Raw genomic sequence first — 12,569 nt, 5'->3', positions numbered from 1 at the left:
TCCCTGAGCTCCACAAACATTAGGTGACATGTCTGTGTCATTAGTCAGGATTTTTCTAACCCCCAGTAAAGACTTGGAAGAAATCGTGGTCTCAGCTAGAGTTAAAATTAATAACAATTTCCATGTATTAGGTGCTTACAATGTGCTTATTTTTCCTGTAATACAACAGACTTATATAGTAGGCCCTCATTTTATCCACTAGCTCCCATTGTTCTAGGAAGCACTTCTACTAATCAAGGGACAAATTTCACTGTGCAATTGTGTCTAAGGCTCAGGTGATGTGAAATAGGTTTATTCAGCAACTATGTCTGTGAGGTACTGTGCTAGGTATTCAGTGAATTTCACTGAAAGAATGAACGTGAAATGCAGATCCTTGAAGGATGGATTGGATTTGGATCGTCTGGCAGGAGAAGGTCTAGGAAGGCTGAGCTTATTTCAGGCTGAAGCAAAGATTCAGAGATGGGAATCTGTAATGTTTATGGAAACCTATGAGGTCACATAAGTACAGCATATCAATTTTAGGTTTTTGTTTCACCCGGAATATTAGCAATGATTGCCAGAAATGTGTTGAGAAGGATGCTGAGCCATGTGTGCTGAGATGAATGAGTAATGTCTATCAGGTACCATAGATGATGGCGAGAAGTTCTAATAGATTGATGAATTGTTTGAAATTAATTACTTACTCCCTTTGAGCCCATTGCCATGTGACTTGAAGTATCTCCTGAAGGAGTATATATGTCTTATTTAGTTGATTTTGGACTTGGCTATGGTTCCTATTTTGGCCAATGGATGTGAACAGACATTTGCTGTGTTTGCATGTGAGAGTTTCTACTTTCTTGTTCTTCTTCTCAGCTACCAGAAGGGGCATATTCCTTCTGCCTGGGTCATGGAATGAGAAGTCCCATGGAGCAGAGCTGCAGCCTGCCTAGAGTCTGCATATACCTAAGTCAGAAATAAACTTTGAGGGGGCGCCTGGGTGGCTCAGTGGGTTAAGCCTCTGCCTTCAGTTCGGGTCATGATCTCAAGGGTCCTGAGATAGAGCACTGCATTGGGCTCTCTGCTCAGCAGGAAGCCTGCTTCTCCCTCTCTCTCTGCCTGTCTCTTTGCCTAATTGTGATCTCTTTGTCTCTACCTGCCAACTAAATAAATAAATCTTTTTAAAAAAGTAATTATAAAAAAAAAGAAATAAATTTTGAGGAGGACATATGCTGTGCTGAGCACTGGGTATTATACTTAATTAATGAATCACTGAACACTACATCAAAAACTATGTACCATACAGTGGCGAACAGAATATTATAAACGAAAAAAGAAAAGAAAAGAAGAAAGAAAAAACAAACTTCTGTTGCAGTATGCCACTGAGATTTGGGGGTTGGTTGTTACTTCAGCAAAGCTGACCAATAGCTATACTGCAAAATGGTATAAAGTTTAAAAGGTAAATGCTATCAAATTTGAGAGATCAAATATGAAGTGAGTTTAAACAGAGTGTGGAGAAACTTGAATGCCTATGAGGCGAGCCTGCTATGTATTTATCAGAATCTCTTTCTTTCTTTTCCTTGGACATACAACTGGATCACACTTTTCCAACTTCCTTTGGGTGATGTGTTCCACTTTCAGGCTTGGCCCATGAAGCCTCCCAAGGCTGATCCTTCCTGTTCTTTTCTTTGTGGTTTGATGCAAATGCCCATTAAGCACACTGACCTTGAAGGCCAAGTGTTAAGGATGGTTGGGCCACAGGTTAGAAGCAACCCTGAATCACCACTTCGCGGAGAACTGCCTAAAATCAGGAACATGTATTTTGGACTTCTCTTGACCAATAAATCCATTTCTGTTTACTATAACACTAAAACTTTGGACTCGATGTTATATAGTAGTTAATTTTTTTTTAACCAATATGTCATGTTAAAAGGTTTGGACTTGATTCCCACCAAGAATAGGAAGGTTGGAATGTCTGAGTGGTTCAGTCACTTAAGCATCTGTTTCAGTCCAGGTCACGATCTCAGGGTCCTGGGATCAAGTCCCACATCAGGCTACTTCCTCAGCAGGGAGCCTGCTTCTCCCTCTGCTGCTACCCCTGCTTGTGCTCTTTCTCTATCTGCCAAACAAATAAAATCTTTAAAAAAATTTAAATTTTTTTAAAAAAAGGATTAGGAAAGTAATCCCTGATGATTTTTCTTAAGTAGGGGAATACTTTCGTGAGGACCAGTGGAGGCTACAGTTAAGAGTTGAAGAATGCTTGCTGATTGAGGTTGTGAGATCTTGGAAATGTTGGTGTTGGAATACAGACGAACTCCGGACTGGGGCTGGGAGAAGGTGGACATGATTTCAAAAGTCTCTCCAGAGGCTGTGGAAGGAGTTGATACAAGACAAATCCTATTTTTCTGGAGTTTAAAGCCTCTTTTCTCTTTTGTAGAGGTCCCGGCTCTGGTACTGCTTCATCTAGCCCAGTGCCTGATATGTAATAAATGCTCAGCGGATGGATGCTGGTCCTGGACTCACCACTAGCTGAGGACCCAGGTATGGAGAGGGCTCTTTCACACACAGAATCATTGCAATGACTGTGTAGGATGCTGGCCAGTTTTATAGGTGAAGAGATATAAATTCTAAGGGTAACTTGCTCAAGGTCTCTTGGATCAATCTTACTCTGAAACCCATATCTTTTCCAATATAACAGGATGTCTTCTCACAAAATCATAATGGCTAGTATTTCCCGAGTGTCTGCACGGGCCAGGCGCTGGGCTGGGTGCTTTGCAAATATGCAGAAGCAGCTGGTGTATCAGATATTGTAGGCTGTTAGTAGTGTTTCTAAACTGTGGCCTCTGTGGGAAGTAAGCATCCCCGTTTGCTGGGGCTACCATAACAAAATATGGTAGGCTGGGTGGCACACACAACAAGGATTTATTTTTCACATTTCTGGATGCTGGGAAGGTCAAGATCAAGGTGCTGCTGGATTTGGTTCTTGATAAGGAGTCTCTTCCTGGCTTGTAGACAGCTGATTTCTCTGTGCGTTCTCACCTGTCCTCACATTTTTGGTGTCTACTTGTAAGAGCCCCAATTCCATCATCTGGACCCCTCCCTGATTGCCTCCCAGAAGGCCCATCTCCAAATCCCATCACACTGTGCTTTAGGGCTTCAGCATACACACCAGGGATGGGCACAAACATTCAGTCCCTAACGGTAGGAGAAACATTAACATAATTTTAGGGCAAAGTCCGATTTTTTGGATTATTTTAGGGCCCCTTATCCATTTTCTTTTGTCTTCCCAGTTCTTGGGACTGGGTGGAAGGGTGGTTTCAGGTTCTCACTAATGCCCTGTTCTTATAGCTCTCACTTCACCCCACAGACCCACGTGCCCTCTCTGATCCCATGGTGCTCAGATCACCCTGGTCCTTCCCTTATTAGGGAGGAGCAAGATGTGGTTCCGAGCACTCCCCACCCATTTATTTCTTCATTCATATTTATTTATTTATTTATTTATTCAACACCTTTTAAAAAAGCATGATGTGTCACCTGTTGGAATGATGGCCAATCACATGTGTAGCCCCCTGATTTCAAAGGCCTTTTACATTCTTGGACTCTTTTGATTCCCACAACCATTACTGTGAAGTGGGTCATATTGTTACCATGAGTTTGTATCACTGAAGAAACTCAGGCTGAGAAAGGTTAAATAACTTGCCTAAAGTCACACAGTAGGATGAGATTCAAAGAAAAATTCTCTGCCTTCCACACATCACAGACCAAAACTGCTGTGCCTCCAGCCTCCTGGCTTGCAGCTGTGGTTTCATTAGTTTGACTAGTGCATGACATAGGGGGCATCTAGCAGCTACAAAGGACAACCTTTAGATCACAGTGGCTTCCCACAATAAACATCTGTATCACATAGTCCACTGTAGAGATCTGTGGTCAGGTAACCCAGGAATCCGTACCTGCTTGAGCAGTGGATCTGCCATCTCAGATACCTGGCTTCAGGTCATGTAGGTGTCACTCTGATAGCGGGGGAGAAGGCAAGTAGAGAAGGTATAACCACTATCAACTTCCTCAGTCCTAACATTTATGTCCCCCAGTCTGGCTCTTGGCACAAGCTACCTGGTGGTGGCCATCAGCCTGACCATGCATTGTAGCATCCGTGGCCATGCCACACAAGTATTTCAAGGAACTTCTGCTAGGCGGCGCCCTCCCAAGGCTAAAGTGGTGGAGGGCCTGGGGGTGGGTATTAAGGAGGGCACCTATTGCATGGAGCACGGGATGTGATGTATACACAATGAATCTTGGAACTCTGAAAATATTTAAATAAATGACTGACTGACTGATTGAATAATATAAATAAGGTAATGAGGAGTCCTGTGGAGAGAGCACACTCTGGCTGGGAACCCATTGCCAACGTACACGTGGTGTGAAGGAAGACTCCCTACCAGATCCTAGGGTGTATTTTTTCCTCTGCATCCGTGTCCGTGCACAGCCTGTGGACTTGAGCATGTTTCCTCCCGTGGCTGTACCCCCAGGTGAGGGTGTCGGCAGGGCTTCGATCCTAGAGGAGGGGGGCCATGAGCTGTTCCCGGCTGTGCCCGGTGGGGAGCTGGAGTGGGCATTGCAGGTGAAGACATCTGACTCTGTCGTGTGTGGGAGTGACAGCCATCACACTGCTGTTAGGGCTGGGGAGTGCAAGCACGGCTGAGGCATGGGACCTTTCAGTCCCCCCCGCAGGGTCCTGCTGTATATACTATATGGAGCAGGTGGACCCCGGCTGTGGAAGACACGTGCCCTCAGTCCTGACAGCAACCACCTACCCCGGCGTCTACTGCATCTGAACCTGCGCAGTGAGGGCCGGTCTTGGAGAATGGGACTTCTGAGGGGAGTACTGCGCATGCCTCGCCTTTATGCTTGAGCTGTAAGTTCAAATGCCTGAGTCCCCTGGAGAAATGTTGCGTGGAGAGGGGGCGGGAAGTATGAAAAAGATGGAGAATATGAACTGCTTTTTGTGGGTAGACAGTCTCAATGAAGAAAATTCAATTTTCGGCCGCTCGGACAGTCCATATGTTAAATCTCAGAGAAGCCGAGGAGTGACAGCAGAATGACAAAGTCAGTGGGTCAGACTTTTGGGGTTGGGGCGCTGTCTAGCTGTGTCTGCAGTGAGGCTGCCTCCTCTCTGTTCCCTTGAACTGCCGCTGGGGGGCAGGAGGGAAGCCGACAGCTGAGTTCCTCAAACTGTCTTTTTCTCCCTTCTCCCCCACCCTGGTGGCCATCATCTCCTGCCTCCTGCTTATGTGAGGAGAAATAGCCAGCACTCCCTCTTGCTGCAGTTACTAAATGCAGAGTCTGCTTATAGCCCAAAGAGATGGGCAGGAAAATCCTGTTTTCTTTCTAACTCTTCCTTCCCACTCCTCCCTCAGCTACTCCACCTCTGGCCTCCTGTTCCCCAGAAAGTTTCAACTTTTCTCCAACCAGTTTTTCCAGCATCCTGTTCCATGAGCAGGTACTGTGGGGGGTGGGCTGGAGAGTGGGGAGAAGGCAGCTGGGGATCCTTCTGTGAGCCACAATGTCACCACAAGTGATGATGAGCTAAGCTGCTGGCTGTATAATGGGTGTATGCCCACATCCCGGGGTCAAGATGTGTCAGTAGCGGATCCCTGTGTGCTCTGATGAGATCCTGCCTAGGGCTGGTTGCACAAGCTAATTAATTAATGCTCCTCCGGTGTCTGGGAATGAGGAAGATCTGAGGGAGTTGGTGGTGCCCGTGTCTCAAAGCCCAAGAGCTCAGCTTTTCAGAGCCCAGAGTGTTCCTGAGACTCCAGTTCGGCTGCCCATCACTCGAAATGCCCATACTGAAGACAAGTTTTGATTGCAAAGGAATATGAGCTTTATTCAGGAAGCCTGCCAGCTGGGCAGAAGGCAGACTCTTGTCCAATGGCCAGCTCTGAGGTTTCTCCCTGGCCCCAAGGTTATTTAAAGGAGATTAGGGTAGTTAGTCAGTCAAGAGAGAATAGTTTTCTCTGAAATTTCTTGATTACAAGCCAACAAGATGGTGAGAGCTACAGAGAGTATCTCATTGCCCTAAGGTTGTGCAAGACTCTTTGTGTCTGTTTCATGATGTGCAGACAGGCTCTGTTATTTTCTAGGAAATAATGCATGATGTATAGGGATATGGAGAAACATTAGTTAATCATCATGTGGGCTCAGGATGCTGGCTAAAGCCTAAGAACTACTAGGTTGACTGCTGGGGCTTAGGAAGTCAAGAGGTCACCTAAGAGTCTGCCAGAATGTGGGCATTCAGGCTGGTATGCAAGGTGAGGGGTCTGAGATCTGGGAGCCCTGGCTGAAGAGAGGGTGTGTGGGGTTGGTGGGGAGAGGGAACAGTGGTTGAGCTCTTGAGAGTGGGTGTTGGTGTCCTGAGCTGGGTGGAGGTGGATGAAGAGGAGGACACCCACTCAGCCTAGGGAGGACTCTAGGCTCAGGCCTTGTCTTAGAACACATTCTCTCCAGATGGCCCAGAGGGGAAGGGAAGAGAATGGGGAGGAGCCATTTCAGACCCTCCAGCCTCATTCCTTTCCCTCACCCTCCCTTACTAACCTAAGCCCAGCTCCTCAATGGTCCATTTCCCATTTATTACACACCTGCTGTGTGCACAGAGCTCCAGAGTGTTCTCTGGCCATTCGTACCCTGGTAACCAAGTACTGCCTTCCCTTTGCAGACCAGGGAGATACTCAAGACTCCTCATCACCTGGATTGACCCTCAGGTCCAGAAGGCTTCTATGAAGCCTGGGACCTGACACCTAGGTATTTGGGACAAGCACGGAGAAGCTGAAGAAGTAGGGGGAAGGGGAAGGTCGGGAGAGAGCCCCACAATGTTCCCAGACAGTAGGATTACTTACAGCAACAAGAAGGATTAAAGCAGGAGGAGTGGAAGAACTTCCCAGGAGCAGACAGTGCTGCTTGTTTTCTGAAGCAGAAATTCTGGGCCTGATAGGAGGAGGGACAGCATGAAAGGGACCCACGGAGGGAGATCCTCTCCTAAGTAGTGCTGGGGTTCAGCAAGATAAGGTGGGGCACAGGGCGGGAGACCGCATACAGCAAACAGGCTGGAAATGAGGTGAGACTCTGGGGGCAACCTTTGGCTTCCATGTGGAGACTGGAGTCGTGTCCCACACACAGGGTCTTTGCTAACCATGCACCCTCTGCTGGGCTCTCAGCTGTCACTGCTGTGACAGTGCTGTCACCACTGCTGTCACTTTGGGGAGAAAAGACCCAGAGGCTGTGCAGAGTCCTTTCTCTTCTGCACTGGGAGTGAGGGAGAGTCTCCTTTCAGCTATAGTGGAGGCCGAGATGCTGGGATGACCCCATGGGGAACAGTCACCGCTTGCCTCTGTCCACTCCTGAGACGGAGTGGCTTTGTGGTAACCAGGTCATCAAGCCATCCTGAGGTCCCAGGACTGCCAAGGGTCCCTTCCAAACTGGGGCAGAGCAGAGCAGAGCTGTGAGCTGACCAAGCTCTGTCCCCTTGAGGGCACTCAGGAGGGGGTGGGGCTCACCATAGCGGGTGGGACTTCCCAGGTGGGACTGTGGGGCCTGGCAGGTTTTCCCTGGTCACCCTCTAACTCTGCGCACCACCGTCCATCACTCTGAGGATGGGGAAATGTCTCTTCAGCTCAGGATGCGACCTGGTCTGCCTGCAGGAAGAGGGTTGGGGGAAGACAGGCAGAGGGCAGGAGAGAGAAGGGAGCAAATGTCCTTCCTTTCATTGGGCTCTGAGCCCTGCTCTACTCCCTAAATTCTGAAGGATGGGAGAGGAGTGAATGCAGATTTAGAAATGACTAGAAATGGGGCAAAATAGAAGGATGCAGCAGGCTGGAGAGATGGAGGTAATGGGAATGTGGATGTACTGCGTGGTGGGGAGTCTGGGGAGGTGAGCCGGTGGGGAGGGAGGCAGGCTGGGTTGGGGGGAAGTTTGTCCAGGTGGGAGGGGACAGAGTGGGAGGTGGGCAGGGAATGGGTCAGAGGGAAGTGTGTGGACAGTGAGGGGAGTTGGAGGCACCAGATGGAATCTCAGAGACCAGTTGTCTGGAGGAGGACTGGAGGGGGATCCCCCTGGGAGGAGGGGAAGCAGACAGCAGTTCCCCAGCAGAAAGCATTTGGGAGGATGTAGGGAGTAAGGGTTGAGTTTTTATGGTCCTTGGAAGGTCCCAGGAAGGTGAGGGTAGGACCTCCTGAGCCACTTCCCACTCATTCTGAGGCCTGACTCTGGAGAGGAGCTGAGGAGGCCACTTGAGCAGCAGGGATAGGGGTGATATCTCTGTTCCCCCTTAGCCACATGGCACCTTCAGTGGTGCTCATCTGGGTGGGGCTCGGCTGGGTTGCTTCCAGCTCTGAACACAGAACCTAGCGGGACTTCCTTGAGTGGTGGTTCAGTGTTCATAGAGTGATGCAATCTCTCCCTTGACCGATTAGCACAGCAAGCCTTGTCCTATAACTGTCTCCTGTACTGTGTCCATAAAGAATGTTTTAAAATTAGTGTAATTCAGAGAAGTAAAGACCATTATCCATGGGACAGTCCTGTGGAGGCTTATTAACCCTTTCAAGTCCATCTGATGCATAGGCACAGACCTCCACTGGGAACATCAGGGCTATGGTCAGCAACAATAAAGATTATGATGGGAAACGCGACCTGTAAAGGGGCAAAAGGCATGATGGACTAGGAGAGGAGGGGGTGATTGGGGCTGGGGAGTCAGATGGAGCTGGCCTAGTCAGAGATCAAGTTTTCCCAGGTGTGGGCATCTGGTGGTCTGAGGTTGAAAGAGATGGGGTTCCTGTTTCAGGGACAGCAGGACTGGAAGGGTGTTGGAGAGATGCTTACATAGGTGTGGGGAACGGAGGGGGTAACTCTCCATCGGTGGCCACTTGCTGATGAAGGCTACACCTGTCTTAATCTCACACATTAGGTGTGAGATTACCTAATTAACAAAATTAGGTAAATTTTGTTAATCCTACAAACAGGTGATAAAACTGGGGCTCAGAGCGGTGATGTCAAGGGCTCAACATATATGACATATGAAGAGGCAAAGGCAGGACTTGAACTCAGGTACTTGCTCCTGAGCTCTTGCTCTTCCCCCCATATATTGCGCAAAAGGTCTTACTCTTCTATGTGTCTGCCTCAGCTACAGGCCTGGGGGTGTGTCTGGGGTGGGGGTGACAGGTGCTCTGAAGTGTTTGTTGTGTGAAGGACTGAGTTATCTCTGCATGTTGTACTCCCACAGTGTGGGTCACAGTCCTAGATACCCTGGTGGCAGGAATGGGGTTAGAGCAGAGGAGCTCCAGTGTGGGCCAGGAAACTGGAAATAGCTTTCCTGTGGGTGTTCCTGCTTTTCCCCAGATGTTCCAGATCCTTAGGATGTAGAGGACGGGACTCGGGATACTTAGAAGAAAGGACTAGAGTGGTTATGTAGGTGTGCATAAGTGTGCTTGATGAGTGTGTGAGAGTGTGTAAGTCTGGGTGTGCATGCCTGTCTGTTAATGAGATTGTGAGTACGTGTCTTTGTGTTGCATACACGTGAGAATGTCTGTGATGTGTGGGTGTGTGTATGTGTGTAATTTGAGAGTATGTGTCTGTGTGTATGTATGAGTGTGAGCACCTGTGTATTTGCATGTGTGTGTGAGCATGTATGTATTTGTTGCCCTGGGGAGCCTCAAGATTCAGTTGAAAATGCCTTTTCTGATCTGAGGAAATTTCCAGCAGGTTCCAGGCTTTGCTATGGTGTGGGGGAGGAGGGAGGCCAGGAGAGGAAGGCTGTTAGTGCTGGGCTGTGGGGGATGGGGAATCTGAGCAGTGGGTGTCTCTGCCCTGCCAGGCACAGGGGATGGCATCAGGGTGATGAGTCAGAGGCTGGGTGGAGACTGAGTCCTGAGGCCTGCTCTCAGGGCTGCATTGGAAGAGCTCAGAAGTCCTGCTCTGACCAGAGAGGGCCATCAAGAGGTGAGGCCATGGAGGGAGGGAGGCCAGACAGTGGAGGTTCAGGCCTGCTCTCTCCCGACCCCCACCAGACTGCAGCTCCTAACTCAGGCTCCAACCATTCTGTCTGACGGCCTGAGAGTCCCCAGAAGTCGCTGTGTGTCCCTTCTGAGGCTCGGCTGACCAGAGTCACACTGAAAACTTCTGTCTCTAGTTGGGACTACCCAGGCAGGTCCAGAACAAGTCCTTGTCTCTTGGAAGCATCTAGTGAGGCCATGTGTGCATTCTTACTGAAATTCACAGCAGCTGAGGCTGTCAGACCCCTTGTGCTGGGACATTCTGACTGAGTCTAGCTCAAATCCATCTGTGGCACTTCTTGCTCCGAGTATGAACCCAGCACTCCCCCCACTCTCCGACCCCAGCATGGAAAGAGTTCCTTCTGGATGGAAAGTGAGTCCCAGTGGAGGGACACTGAGAAGATGTGGAGTGAAGCCTGGTGGGTCAGATCTTTCCTGGGCAGAAGGGAAGTGATCGGCAGGGCAGTTTCAGAGAAGAGAGCTCAGAAAACACCAGTTTTCTGTCTGTTGTTGTGTGAAGGACTGAGTTATCCCCAAACAGTGCCAGGGAAGTGGAAACAGGGGCTGTGGTAGGAAGGAGCAGATGAGAACAGGGAAAGGGCTTCTCTGTCTGCAGCTGGGAGGAGCCTCTGGAAACACAGGGCAATGAGCAGATGATGAATGAGAAGTTCCTCCCTCAGCTCAGGAAGTCAGAAGTGAGGGGCAAGGTTGTGGGACTCTGAGGAGAAGAGGGGGTGTGTGCTGAGGGTGGGGGTATGCAGAGCATGGATTGTGTGGCCTACATGTCAGTGCTCCATGGTTGACAGTTCTCTGTGCCCAGTTCTGGGTGTAAGCATATGTCACGTGGGGAAGGGGGAGCTCTGACATGGGTGTTAAAACCCAGGGCTGTGAGCTGGGTTCCCATGGGGCCTAGGAAGTATGCTTTCCTTGAGGTGTAGAGGTCAGCACCAATGGGAAGGCCCTGGCATGGGAATCAAAAACATGTGGGTTCCAGCTCTGGCTTCAGTTCTCCGCTGGGCCCCAGTGAGCCATCACCTCTGGGAGCGGGGGATGTCATCTGCTGTTCAACCATAAAGGAAAAAGCCAGGTGGCCCTCATGTGCCAGCAGCCCCAGGGCTGGGGATCAGAAAAGGAAGGGGGCCGGAGTGGGGGATGACATTTTAGGGACTGAAGGAAATAGGGCATGCCAGTGGGAAGGGCAGAGGGAGGGCGTTCCTGTGTTCTTCAGAAATACCTGGGATCTTGCAAGAGCCCCAGACCCTCCAGCCCAGGCAGCCCAGCTCTGTCTCAGTGCCCAGGGCCCAGGGCTGGCTCTGCAGGGAGCACTGTTCTCTGCTGCCCTCTTGTGGCCTCGAGTCCTTCGCAGACCTCTGCTTGAGAAGTTTCCCTCAAGTCCTCAGGGCCTTGTCCCTTGCCCCCGGGGGAAATTGCATTCATCCAGAAAAGAGATCTTTGGTCTCCCAAGTCCATCTTTCCCCCCATCCCCTCTGGTTTCTGGAAGCATCAGGATCTCCCGGAGACTAGGAACATCTTCCCGAGACTTCACCCTCTTTGCCATTGCCCAAAATGTTAAGTTGTGATTTGGGGGATGGGTGGTGGATACAAAAGGTTGAGATGAAGTGATTGAGCAGAGAGAGCAAATTCTCTTCCCCTTGGGCTCCATCTACACCCTTAGTGCCCAGGGTCATCTGGAGTTTTCAAAGAAAGCAGCAGGGGTATGACACTCCTGGAGCAAATGGGCTGGGAGCAGACAAGGCATTATGATTCTAGGCTTCTGTGAGTTCCCACTTGAGCTCAGTCCATCAGCCTCAGCAGGGGATGGACTGGCAGGAGCCAGGGGGAGTACACAGGGATGCTGGAGGGAGATGGTCTATGTGACAGGTGCTGGCAGGACTCCTTCTCTCTAGCTCTGGAGTCCTGTTCCCCGACCAGGCTGCCCTTGGCCCTCCCCTTCTAGTGCTCAGTGCTCATTAGTGACTGCCTGTCTTTAGAGAGACCCCCAGGGGACCAAGCTGTATTGGATGGGCAAGGAAGGGGGAGAGGATGAGGGAGGCACAACGGGTAATGAGGGAGGAGGGGGTGGGATGACCAAGCATTGAGCTGGGGTCCCATGATCACTGAGGTGCTGTGAAATCTTGGCAGGAGACACTGTCCTGGGGGCAGATACTGCGCCGCTGAGGGTGAGTCGGTGGGGTGGGTGTGGGAGGAATATTGGAAGGACTGAGCTCCACTGATGTAGGGGCTTATTTGGGGACACCTGGTGAAATAGGAGCCAATGACTTTATGCAGAGTTTCCATTGGGCAAGGAAGGGTTACGGGTGCCAGAGGGGTAAAGGAGAGATGCACATAGTTTCTGTTCCCCTTCCTGTACTTGCAGACCTGTCTGAGCTCCTCCCTGGCCTGGGTGTCTGGTGTGTGTCTGTCTGAGGGGTGCAGGGAGACACTGCACACTTCTCCTGTGGGATGCAAGTGAGCTGCCAGGCTCTCTGTGGTGCACACAACCTCTCTCACCCCTCAGCAAACACCTCAGGTGAGCCTAACCCCCGTCCTCA

At 50.1% G+C, this 12,569-nt stretch overlaps 1 protein-coding gene across 2 annotated transcripts in view; it reads left to right on the top strand.

Annotated features, from left to right (window-relative positions):
* The window catches only part of LOC131838902 (cationic amino acid transporter 3-like), a 75,572-nt gene that overhangs the window by 36,466 nt on the left and 26,537 nt on the right, over positions 1-12,569 (top strand). For both annotated transcript variants that reach the window (XR_009356736.1, XR_009356737.1), the window contains one exon: positions 2,414-2,517. The gene's annotated coding sequence lies outside the window, so the exon portion shown is untranslated. The remainder of the gene's footprint in view (positions 1-2,413; positions 2,518-12,569) is intronic.

This window comes from Mustela lutreola, chromosome 8 (genome assembly GCF_030435805.1).
Source record: "Mustela lutreola isolate mMusLut2 chromosome 8, mMusLut2.pri, whole genome shotgun sequence".
Classification (NCBI taxonomy): Eukaryota; Metazoa; Chordata; class Mammalia; order Carnivora; family Mustelidae; genus Mustela; species Mustela lutreola.
Note: the sequence above shows the minus strand (reverse complement) of the source record. Positions and strands in the feature narration are given on the sequence as shown.